This window comes from Gigantopelta aegis, chromosome 6 (genome assembly GCF_016097555.1).
Source record: "Gigantopelta aegis isolate Gae_Host chromosome 6, Gae_host_genome, whole genome shotgun sequence".
Taxonomy (NCBI): domain Eukaryota; kingdom Metazoa; phylum Mollusca; class Gastropoda; order Neomphalida; family Peltospiridae; genus Gigantopelta; species Gigantopelta aegis.
In genome coordinates this window covers 96,067,809-96,081,007 of record NC_054704.1, presented here as the reverse complement: position 1 = coordinate 96,081,007, position 13,199 = coordinate 96,067,809, and positions in this window count along the sequence as shown.

The following is a 13,199-nucleotide window of genomic DNA, read 5'->3' as shown; positions in this document are numbered from 1 at the left end:
TACACCACACCCACACGTGTGATAATTGAGAAACGTTTCCAGGAGAAGTTAATTAATAAAGGAATTACAACACCATTCCTAACTGGTTAATTTTTAATTAACCCTTACTACTCGTTCAGTAACGTGTGATAATTTAGGAACGCTTCCAGTGGAACTTAATTAATAAAGGAATTACAGCTCTATTCCTAACGGGTTAATTTTTAATTACCCCTAACTACTCATTCAGTAACCTTGTGACACAGAATTAATACTGGTACCGATCACAATAAAGACAATAACCTACAGTGTACCTAGGTCGTCTAGGATGACTGGCTAAGCTTTATATTACCAAATACTCATATAATGTTAGAACAAAAAGTCTACGATTTACTTCGTCAGATGACCGAAGACACTGTCTAAAGAATATTGGTATAATACAGTATTAAAATATTTAAAGTCACATCAATCACATCAAGGTTATACACAGAGCAGAAATGATATTTACCAAAGTCCAAACGGACTAACGTTCCCTCGGAGCCTTCCTATTCGTTCTCCTCGATATCTCTAAAACACTAGCTATTTATTATAAATCAGGATTTTGCCTGGGGGTACAAGGCGGTACCTCACGTATCATCTCATAGTCTACCTCTACTAGAGTCGGTATATTTCTCTCTGATCGTCAGTCTGGCTGTCGCCAACCGCGAGCAATCTCCTGGCCATAAACAGCACTACCGGAGATATTACGTAACTACTAGCCACATGGCCTCCACAGCTGGACTAAGTGCATATTGGAATGTCCGATCGCGCGAAGTATTACGTAACAAGTGCCCACCTGGGCTACGGGCAATAAACTGCACACGGCCCTTTAACACAATTAAAATCGCCACAGGCAAAAACAAATTTAAGAGCATGTTCCGTGACAGCATGTGTAATTAATGACATTTCTAAATAGATGAAATTAAAAAATATAAATTATTGCATTCATTGTACTATGCCTAATAATAATAATTAAAACAAACAATTGTGAAATAAGAAAGATTTATATCGTAATAGTATATTGAACATAATGTTTTAAATACATTTTATTATGTTTTAAAATGTATTAATAAATTACATTTAATCTTTGTTATTTTTCCTAGAGTAAAGTATAAATAAATAAATTAATAAAAGAAATCGTCAGTGGATCGCAGGAACGCATCGCAGGTAGGCGCACACGAGACGCATCCGTCTGCGTTTAGTCTGCGTTTTTTTTAACGCAGACGCATGCGTTAAAAAACGCTCGTCTGCGCCGGGTATTAGTTTTAATTCATCTACGTATGAAAGATGTGGGGTCACAATGAAAAGTCAATAGCGTAGCAACACAAGCCATGCAACGTCTTCTCATCGTCCCGATAAGTCTGCGAATAAGTGTTCTGGGGGATAGCATTCCACTCCTACTGTAGCGCGTTTTCCAGTTCTCTAAGGTTATTCATTTGTGAACGACGTGAGATGCGTTGATCAAGGTAACTCAAAAGATTATCTATTGGCAATAAATCAGGTAACAGTGCTGGCCATTCAAGCAAAGGGACATGATTGTTCGCTAGATGTTATAACACGTGCTGTTTGCGCTCGGGCGTTGTCTTGCTGAAATGTGTGCATATCCCGATGGTGATGAAAGAAGGGAATGGCGTGATTTTGCAAGACGTTATCCCAGTAGTAAATGGCATTCATTATGCCACGGCAAACATGGAGTGCTGTTCGGTGATAATAACTGAACCCACTCCACACCATGAAACTTCCTCCACCCCATCAATCCGTCTGGACAAGGTAGTCATTGTGGTAACGTTATCCACGCCTACGCCACACCCGCAACCGACCATCAGCATTCCATAAATGGAAACGGGATTCGTCAGATGCCAACGTTGTAATCTGCTATGACGATACCTTTCTGCCAAACGTCGGCGCTCATTTCGATGTCGATCAGTCAGGATAGGTCCAACATATGGTCGTTGAGCACTGTCACGGCCACGTGAATGAGGCCCCCCAATTTCACAATCTCCCAACAGAAATAACAAATAAACAAACCAGTTCAATATATATATGTTACCAAAACTACAAACTTCTCTAAGCTTAGATTCTATAGAAAAATAGTTCAGTAATTACAGTTAGATATAGTCATATTCAAACACTGGTAAATACTAAATACAGTTTGGTTTATGACACTAACTCCAGACCACAGTCTTTTCAAACTTCATTTTCACACCAGACCACAGAGTATTTTCAAACTCTGGATACTTGAAATCCATAAGTCAAGATCGTAGTCAACAAGAGGGTTGCGGTCTCCAAACAAGGTCGATTAGTCCTTGCAACCATAACCAAGGTCAACATCACTTTGGCGTTCCACCATCAATACGATCTTCCATCTCTTTGACTCAAACGGCTATACAAATGCTGCTGGCAACCATCAGAACCATGCTACCAGCTTAGAACCAAAAAAGGACCTAATAGATAAAACAAGTTAACAATTCAAGATTTACATTTGATACGATCATCCATAATGGTTTCCACATATAACTAATACATTTCCAGTAATAATGACTATATCCATTGGTTGCATATTGACAACACATCGCATTTCAAAATAATTCCAGATTACCAATAAGTTAAACTATTACTAGTATACAAATATATACAATAAACTATCAAACTGCGTTAATGTCCGATATAGGCCAATAACCACTAAACGCATAATAACCTATATTGTCACTAATTTATACAAATATAATGTACAAAAATACACTACCGTAAGAAATTACACTAGTTTCCTTAATTTACAAGTGAAACAAAATACTTACAACATAATACAACTAAGTATGTAATACAACACTATAAACCAAAACGGTACTCACCCCAGTTGTTCATGGCAAACCCTTCCACAACACCAAGTTACCACGTGTCCACACACACAACATCACCGCTCGTGCACAGTTTGCCACACTATAGGTTCTACTCCGGCAATATTCCAATTCCAATTCCAAAAACGTTAACGTGCACATTGAGAGCAAGCTGTCCTGGGCACAAGTACCGGCCTCGGCCGGTTCCTCCGTCCAGGACAGGAAGAGGTTGGGGAGGTGAAGGAGGGACCGCCTGCACTGGCAGGTGCAAAGGAGCACCAGCAGTCCAACCGTAGTTGGTAACAGGCGGGAGGTGGTATGGTGCTATGTAATTTGGAATGTCCCGTAGGATTAAGCCAAAGAGAAATGGTGCGCATTTTTAATGAAGGAAGATTGGCGCAGTTTTGATGGTCGTTCTAAAGGTGAATGGTAGGGAGCTACGTATAAGTTTGGATTTTAGTAGGCCGAGAGTAGCTCGTAATTAAGACCTCGTTGATGCTGGGGTACCTCCCTAGGTTGCCCATAGGGCCCTCAGAAAGGGTCTGATCTCTTCTGATCATGGCATGACAACCCATCTGGCAATAACCCGAACCAGCACTTTTAACATGGTGACAACCAAAATGGAACAGTGCGCAGCAAGCTTTGCCCGAACAGACCTAACCATTACAAGTGCTACAGTATTTGACTGTGCATATGAAAAGGGACCATACAAACACTGCGAGTAAATATATAATATACACAATTATCTACACCCCATTAACATTTATACAAAATAGCACACATGTATTTACAATAAAATATGGTTGTGACAAGCACGCAGCCCAGCAGAGCGAAGACGGCGACACACAGTGTCTGTACTGATAACCCCTCGTCGACCTTGAACAGTTGGTGCAGTCCTGGCAGATGGTAGCGTTCAATCACGAATGTGGAGGCGAACAATATGGCGATTTTGTTGTGGTGTCGTGACATGTCGTTGGCCTGGACGTGGACGGTCCTTGGTGGTTTCTATCTGCTGGTATCTCCTGTGGAGTCTAGTGATTGTTGAATGGTAGCATCCAAACCGCTGTACGATGACTCTACTTGAAATGCCGACTTGAAGCATGCCTGTCAGCTGTCAACCTTGCCATCACTTGTTTAACGTTCCCTCAAAGACAACTTCATAAATGAAAGTGACTTTTCAGAGATCATCTTTTTTTAGCCCCAATCAGCATGATTTGCCCATTCATTTTACGTTTTTCATGCTATGCATGCAATATGTTGTGTGTTGGTGTTGTGTTTCATGGAGTGTTCAGGCAATCGTTTTTGTAAGTTATTCGTCGTCATGCATGGTCTTTAAGGTAGTGCGTTACTTATTCATTGATATTTTTAATGATGATACACGCCCCATTCACATTTGTTATTATGAACTGGTGGTGCGTTTTCAATGCTGTTCAGTATACATCTGCCATGTATTGATGTAATACATATAAAAGTACAAAAAGACATACCTTTTTATTAATTATTATGTAAAATAAATGTGGCGATTTGTTTTCTTAAAGTGACTACACAATTCTGAAAGTGGCAATTTTTTAAATCCAACGTGTCGACTTTATTTCTTGACCAAGGCCGACTACTGTCTATATATATATATACACACACACACGCGCACGCAAACAACACACACACACACACACGAGAGAGAGAGAGAGAGAGAGAGAGAGAGAGAGAGAGAGAGAGAGAGAGAGAGAGAGAGAGAGAGAGAGAGAGAGAGAGAGAGACACACACACACACACAAATTTTATATATATGAATATATATACAGGCCTTGACCTTAAGTTTTTTCAGTGATAGCCCACCGGGCTACCAGGTTATAAAATCTAGTAGCCCTCAGTAAAAATTGGTAGTCCATAACTTTAAAAGAAAAAAGAAAAAAAAAGAGAAAAAAGAAAATAATTTATTTTTATTTAAACGTTTTAGGGTGGGTTTTTGTAAATCATGAGCATTATACTGTGAAATATACACTTATTAAAACTGCATAATAACCCTTAATGAACAATAAAGTTTTTAGTTTTAATTGTTTTTAGGCCTAATCTCGTAATGAAGGCTTAAAAAATAGTATTGAAACATTTCATACGGTTTTCACGTGTATAACTGTCTGCTAATTGTACGATCTTCAGATTGATATTGCATATTTTAATACTTAAAATGGCTGCAACTATGTTCAATAGGTGTCATTGTGAAGAATCTTAACAAAACTTGCCTTTATTACAAAACAATAGCGGTTTTTATTGATGAAAATACACTTGTAAATGCCGTAGGCCAATTATTCCAGACAGGGGATCGCCATGTGTGTTTATGTTATCACGTGTCAAGGTCAATGTTATTTTGAGCGAGGTTATCGCGCAAAGCCATAGTAAACGATGAAAGACATTTCATTAAAATTAATATGTAAGAAAGATTAATATTTTTAACATTGAAAACATTCGTCAATTTATACATTTCTTTAACATAGTAATAGATATTAATTTTGTAAACAATAATTTGACAATTTGCATAGGTAGCCTAGAAGGAAATAAACCGCGATTGAAGTTTAGACTTCAGCTGCAGCAAATAGTCTTGATCATACGTTTGTAGGCGTAAAAACAACGGGCCGTGTAGCTTGTCATAAATGAGTACGAATAGATAGCCCGTGACCCAAATGAAAATTCCATGACCAGGTATAGCCTCTATTAGAAGCATACTTATCTGCCCTTGGTTTTCATTGCGCTGAGCGGCCCCAACTAGCCACTAAATTATTTCCGGCGTGTTACGCTCCAATCGCTTGTAACAAAGGCCCTTTGTTACAACTGAATTGTGGAGTAGTTGTCGTCTTGTTCTTTTATTTTTTGACGTTAATAAAGTTTTCTGTTACTATATTGTTTGTCAGATTGTGTGCAATCTCCTTCTTTTACAGAAAAGAAAATGTACAATATGTTTTGTGCTAAAAAAAACAATACTTACGAACATGTCTTGGGAGGGGGCAGGGGACAAAGAAAAATGGTTCATTGATGACTGACTCGTTAAAACGGCACCTTAATAAAGTTTTGATATTTGCAAGTAGGATGCATGTGTTTGTGTATATATCACTGTGTACGAATAGAAGTGTACATTAATTTGACTAAATGACTAGCTGCGATTTTCTGTACCGCTAGCTGCATTATTAACTACGACCTATGCAGTAGTTAATAATGAAACTAACGATTCAGAAATTCACTTCCTCGCCTAACGATAAGGTTTCTACTGTCTGACTCGCAAACAAATCGGAACAGCGAGTCCAGTGTCATCGTCAGACGGACATTGTGTAACGGACACAATTCCATGTGTAATTTAATAGTTACGATCGACTATCTACCTGCAATTATTAATATCATGCACATATATATATATATATATACACTACTCAAAAGAAGTTAAGGGTCAAAAATATTTGTGCAAATAAAAATAAGCTAATATGCTAAAATTGTGATGACTAATGACAAATTATTTATTTGATGTCTCAAGAACAGAAAACACAAAACAAAAAAAACCTTTGCTTGGAAACTAGTTTACTACCCAGATGGAGAAAGTCATGCAGCCCAAAAATGATGTTCACACATGTAGTAGAAGCGTCAGTAACTGGTGTAGCCACCATTAGCATTCACACATTCTTGACAACGTTGGCGCATGCTGTTAACCAGGCGTTGGAAATAACGTTGAGGAATCGCTTGCCATTCTGCAACTAATTGCTGAGCCAGTTGCTGGAGGTTGACGGCAGGGACGTGATGTGATCGAACTCGCCGCCCTAGTTCATCCCACGCATGCTCAATGGGTGACAAGTCTGGTGAATATGCAGGTCAATCCATGTGCTGAACGTTCTGCTGCTGCAGGAAGTCGGTCACCACCCTGGCACGATGAGGTCTTGCGTTGTTCTGGGACCAAGCTCTTGGTCCAATCCGCTGCAGAAGTGGAATTACAAAAGGTTGAACAATCTCGATGAGATAACGCCGACCAGTCAAATTTCCATTAATGATGTACAGAGGGGTTCTGTGATTCATGGATATGCCCGCCCACGCCATTACACTTCCTCCTCCAAATGGTAGATGTTGAACAACGTTAACATCAGCAAATCTTTCTCCTTGACGACAGTAAACACGAGCCCGGCATCATTGAACTGGAGCAAGTACCGTGACTCATCTGTGAATAATGTCTCTGCCCATTGCCCACGGTTCCACCGGATATGACGTCTGCACCAATCAATGCGAGCCCTTCTGTGACGGGCAAGTAGCTGTGGTCGGACTACAGGACGCCGACATCGCAAACCTTGGTCTCGCAGACGATTCCTAATGGCCTGGTCAGACACATTGTTGATCACGAAGACGCCGTGCGGTCACAAAACGCTGTCGCAACGCCATTATCATCAGGAAACGGTCTTCTCGTGCTGTTGTTGATCGTGGTCTTCCAGAACGGGGGCGATTCTGAATAGAATCTACCGATAACATTTTGGCTTACATTTAGACGGTGAGCCACAGATCTTTGAGTGTCCATCTTGTAGCCAGCCAATGGCCCTTACCCTGTCTTGCAAACTGAGTTGTCGTCGAACCATCTTCAAATTTAAAGTGATGATGAAAGGAAAATGCTCATCCCTTTTATTGCTAAAATTGACATGCATTGAATTACGCTCATGCTAAGCACGTGCAAGTGGTGCACGAGGTGTCACAGTGGGAGTATCGAGGCAGGTTGTCAGTTTAGTCTGACTATGTCTTTGCTTCAAATCCATGAAAAGGAAATCTGGGTTAACTTAAAAAGTTTCTAAAGATAAGGGAAATGAGTGCAAATGACAACATAAAGGTTAATATTCTAACCCTATCTGGCCTAAAAAAAAAACATACTTCCAAAAATGATCAAAAAGTTCCTTTGACCCTTAACTTCTTTTGAGTAGTATACTTTTCAGATATTTTACTTTATTTTAGGTAAAAGTGTGTAAATATAAAAGTGTGGCCCCCTCCCCACACTTTTTGGCACCTTCCTGCGCCACTAATCTCTCTCTCTCTCTCTCTCTCTCTCTCTCTCTCTCTCTCTCTCTCTCTCTCTCTCTCTCTCTCTCTCTCTCTCTCTCTCTCATACGCCACTGGTATATGTACATAGATAAAACATTTGTTTTAAATGTGCGTGTTAGTCTGGGTTATGTTTTTGGTTGTTTGTGTGTACTGGTGTGTGGGCTTGTTTTGTAGGCTATTGTTTATTTGGGGCCAGATTTATTGTTGTTACTGTGGTTTTCTTTCTTCCTTTTTTTTTTTTTTTTGGGGGGGGGGGGGAGGTAAAATAGTTGAGGGGGGTATTTTTAAAATATTAGGTTTTTTGTTTTGCCTGCCACTTACGCTTATAATCATGTATAGAACAATGTCTTCATTTTAACATTTGACGTTAAACAATCGTCATGCAAGACTAACATAAATATGTTACTATAGGTAGATGTTTTTAGGTTAAACTATATATTTAGCTGTTATTACAGCAAGATTTACACTTTATAATGCAATGTATATAGGCCTAATCAATTTACAGCAAACGAAATATTTAGTCAAACTATAACTGGCTAGTGGTGTTTTTAGGGGCGGGGTCGGGTCAAGCGTCCCCAGAAATACACTGAAAAAAACAAAACAAACATAATATAGCACGTGGGGAAGGGGACTGTTCTGATCGGAATATTACAATAGTCCGTCCCATCCTACAAAAATGGGAAATAATGGAAATAACAAAAATATACTATTTTTGTGTGTAATTTAGAAAACAAGCGGTTCAGAAATAAATAACTTGTAAATTCCATAGTATGAAAAAATGCGTTCCCCGTGGGACGCACTATAAACATGTTTCTATTATCTATTACAACGGTGTTACTGTCACACACAGTTCATTAAAACTGCAGGTGTGTTTGTGTGTTTAAATGAAATTATGATATCATAATTAATGTGAGGCGAGATTGCAGCTTTGAAACAAAAACAAAAAAAAGTCCATGCAAGAAAACCAAAACAATCAGGATGTGTGACAGCTCGCTAGATTCATCTCCTATATTTAACACATGATCAGTTATAACAAAACGCAATTTCATCAACTTAATGTTTTACCTGTATCATTCTTTATTTTTAAAGCATACGTGGGGACATTTATGATGCTAGGGATTGGCATGCATAGATCTCAGCTGAAGATTCACAAACAACTGTGACCATCGGCTATACCCGAAGTAAGCGGAACGCGCCAAAAGTGGTTAGTGGTATGGGGACGTAACTCTGCCTATTTTTTCTCGCGAATTTATTTCACTAAATCATATTGCGCAACCGCCAGCTGTGGGTCACACTTCGATTTTCTCTAGATCGTATTTACTATATTTCACATTCAAACGCTCTGAACTTGCAAATGATATAAGGAAGTTACAAGGGAGTGTACATGTGCTTGAGAGAGAGAGAGAGAGAGAGAGAGAGAGAGGAGAGAGAGAGAGAGAGAGAGAGAGAGAGAGAGAGAGAGAGAGAGAGAGAAAAGAGAGAGAAAATAAATCTGCCGGTGGAAATATAATCTGTTTATCAGGGTATATATAGATTTAAAAATTAGCAATTTGTAACATGTTTTATATCGCTGATGAGTGACGTTTAAATGGCATAACATTTATCTTGATCAAACTGTATTTCTGCACAAGCAAAGTCCAAGGAAGATATAGGGGAAATGAGGCCTGCACTCATGAATGACAAAATAATAATAATTATAATAACAACAACAAAAATAACAACAACAACAATAATAACAACAACAACAATAACAATAATAATAATAATAATAATAATAAACAGTCTAGACTCAAATCGACTCCTCCCTTTGAAAACATTTAGATTAGCCACTGATAATATGTCTGTAAAACTACAATTGTCTTGTTTGATTATGTGCCACCCAAACGGAACGTTTTAATCGTTCGTTATGAGATTTCATCTTACAGGTTAAACACGCCATTGGTTAGACACAGTGGTATTAAAACAATTAAGTACATGAACGTGACGATCATTGTTATTACGCAGTAATCATTCCAAGCAAGAACAGACGGTACAAGTAACAAAGTTGCTGGTAAGTCAGGCATTTTTAAAAAATAATAATAATGCTTAAAAACACGTAGCTAAAGGATTCGTTTATTTTCACTAAATACGTGAATTTAAGAAATGATATAATCTTCAAAACGCAGTAACAAAGGTTGTCGGTAAAAATGTGTAATATAAATGAAGTTCTGAATGTGCACGTTAAAACCTATATAGAAGTAATATTAGCTGTTATCAAATATTTCGCTTTATCAGCCAGGAACGTATTCCACTAGACTTTGAAGGTACTCTTAAAGCACTGTATTGTATCCATATCCAAAACTTAGTAGCGTAAAAAATACATATGAGTGTATTTAATTCAGAACTGCGAAACCAAACATTTTAAGATCTGAGGCCTAATTCACAAAGCTCTCTTAGGCTCTGCTAGACAACAAAGCATCCTCTTTGCAAGTCTTTTAGCATTGCATTGCGAGATCACGCAAAGTTGCGAGAATTAGGCCCCTGGTCTGAAAAAAAGAAAGCAAACGAGAGAGAGAGAGAGAGAGAGAGAGAGAGAGAGAGAGAGAGAGAGAGAGAGAGAGAGAGAGAGAGAGAGAGAGAGAGAGAGAGAGAGAGAGAGATGGAGGGAGGGAGAGAAGCGATCCTCTGTACATACCTAATGAATCAGTAAGCTATGGGTCTGTTCATAATGTTGGGAAAATGTTGCGTTCATTATCGACATTTTCCATGCATACCTTTAAGAATGGATAGGGTAAGGAATTCAAAAAGCATACGGTTTATACGCTTGCTAAAATGTTAATAATTGTGTAAGGCCCTTAAATATACATATATTTGTTTTTATTTATTAGTACTAATGATAAAAATACGTTATTCATATTAATAAAGGACATATATGCATTATCATAGTTGTTATTTTTATATTTGTTTTTATTTGTGTTGTTATTCATCGTAAACAGTGCTTTCTCGAAGAATATTTGGTAAAATTATAAAGTAACTAGAAAAAATCAAACAAAGAATATAAATAAATACATTTTTAAATAATAATAATAATAATAATAATAATTTAACATGTATGGTTAGAATTTGTATTGGTGTTTCAATAAAAAAAATATTAATTTGTATTTACTACTGTTAATGGTAAAAGGGAAAAGAAGTGTTTCCGACAGCCTGTCAATATTATATGCCTAACTGAAAATAAGAAACTGCATCACTAACTTGTGACTTCTGTTCCTTCATTTACATTCATAAGAAAAAGTACACTGTTTAAATTAGCTATGGATTCTTGGCGAAGTGAGTGCGAGCACATTACAATTTTCATAATATCTATTTATTTTATTACCCTTTTTTATCACAGTTAAAATGAAACAAACAATTAACGAAATATGACATGTGCAACTATGATAATGCATTTTTAATTGTAGTACAGTTAATATTTGTCATTACAAAGTGTTTTCTATTTTACATAATATACATAGGATATCTCTCCTCTCTCTCTCTCTCTCTCTCTCTCTCTCTCTCTCTCTCTCTCTCTCTCTCTCTCTCTCTCTCTCTCTCTCACACACACACACACACACACACACACATTCTCTCTCTCTCTCTCTCTCTCTCTCTCTCTCTCTCTCTCTCTCTCTCTCTCTCTCTCTCTCTCTTGGCAACCTATGGGAGCTTCCCGTTAAAAAATATTATCATTTTGCGTGGGCTTAATGACGGTAATTCCCGGTACCAAGTTTTGTTTCAGTTAACTCAGTGAAAATAATATTGAAATAGGTTTAAAATCTAAAACGGCCGATATGCATAAATCCAAAATGTTTGCCATATTTCTTAAATCTAAGATGACCACCATGCATAAACCCACAATATTTGCTATACGCAATGCAAGTACAAATGGTATGAATGAACTGGGCAATAGCGAAATATGTTAGGTACACATTTTCAAAGCGGTCATCTTGTTCCAGGTGTCAGGATTGGCTCATCAGTTTTCTAGATACGACTGTTCAACTGAATTCCAATATGTCCACCATAAATCCAAGATGACCGCCTTTTTTGAGCCATTGTTTCATGATCTGCAATCAATTTGCACCTACAGTTCATAAAGTATACCAAGTCTCATAGCATTTTACTCGGCACTTTCAGAAACAAAATCGCTTTTTAATGAAGGGTTTTAAGTCACGGTGGTCGCCATGACCTTTGGCCTATAATTTCTGCTTTATTTCTTGAACATATTCGGTTGCTGCCCTACCGGCTTGAAAGTTTCAGATCTCGCTGATCAACGGTTTTCGATAAATCGTCCGAAATAAAAAAGGAAGGAATAGAAAAAATAAACTGAACAAAAATAATAGTGCTCTGTAGCTAACGTGGCTTGAAGATCAGTTGTTTGAAAATGAAACATGATTTATTTGTTTTTAGTGGCCATTGCTACATTTATATCGCCAGTGAATGCGTACATATAAGTGCAGTAGGTAGGCTACACGTATGCACATTTTATTAGTAACGTTTTCCTAATTTAGAATTGTTATTTTGTTTTTTTGCTTTTTTTTTTTTTTTTTTTTTTTTTTGCCAACTTTATATAAATTGTATTTATGTATATTTATTTAATTATTATTTATTTATTGCTTTTCACAAATGTTGTTTGTTTGCTTGTTTGTTTGTTTGTTTTGGCGATAAATATTGAAAGATGTATACATATTATTATCCTGTTCAATTATTTAGACCCAAAGTCTTTTGCAAATGTTACGTTTATTTCCTATTCGATATTTGTTTTCCTTTGCATTTACATGAAAACAAACCCAAACCCCGACAGGTTTTATATACAAATCATCATATAAAATGCACGAAGTTGACTTAATTCCAACTTTTTAAAAGAAAAAAATCTCTGTGTCGTTTGAATGCACGTTATTTCGCCTATAAATAACTAAGGTCATTTGCATATCAAAAGCATCATTCTATAGTGCGTTTCAAACTAATGTTCGGTTCTATCGTCCTATCCGCACAAATCGTAGTATGACCTATATTTAAGAAAATTATCTGTAAACATGAAAGCAAGGTGCGGATTAAGGGTGGGGGTTCAAGTGACCAAACCTCAGTTTGAAAAAAAAAATATGTATCAATATTATACGAGATGGGAATAACAAGCGCGCGCGCGAAGGGAGAGACAGACAGACAGAAAGAAGAGAGAGAGAGGAAAGAGGGGGGAAGGGGGAGAAAGAGGGAGGAGAGAGGAGACGTAAATAAATTAATGCGGGCCGGACCGAAACCGGGGGGGGGGGAGGGATAA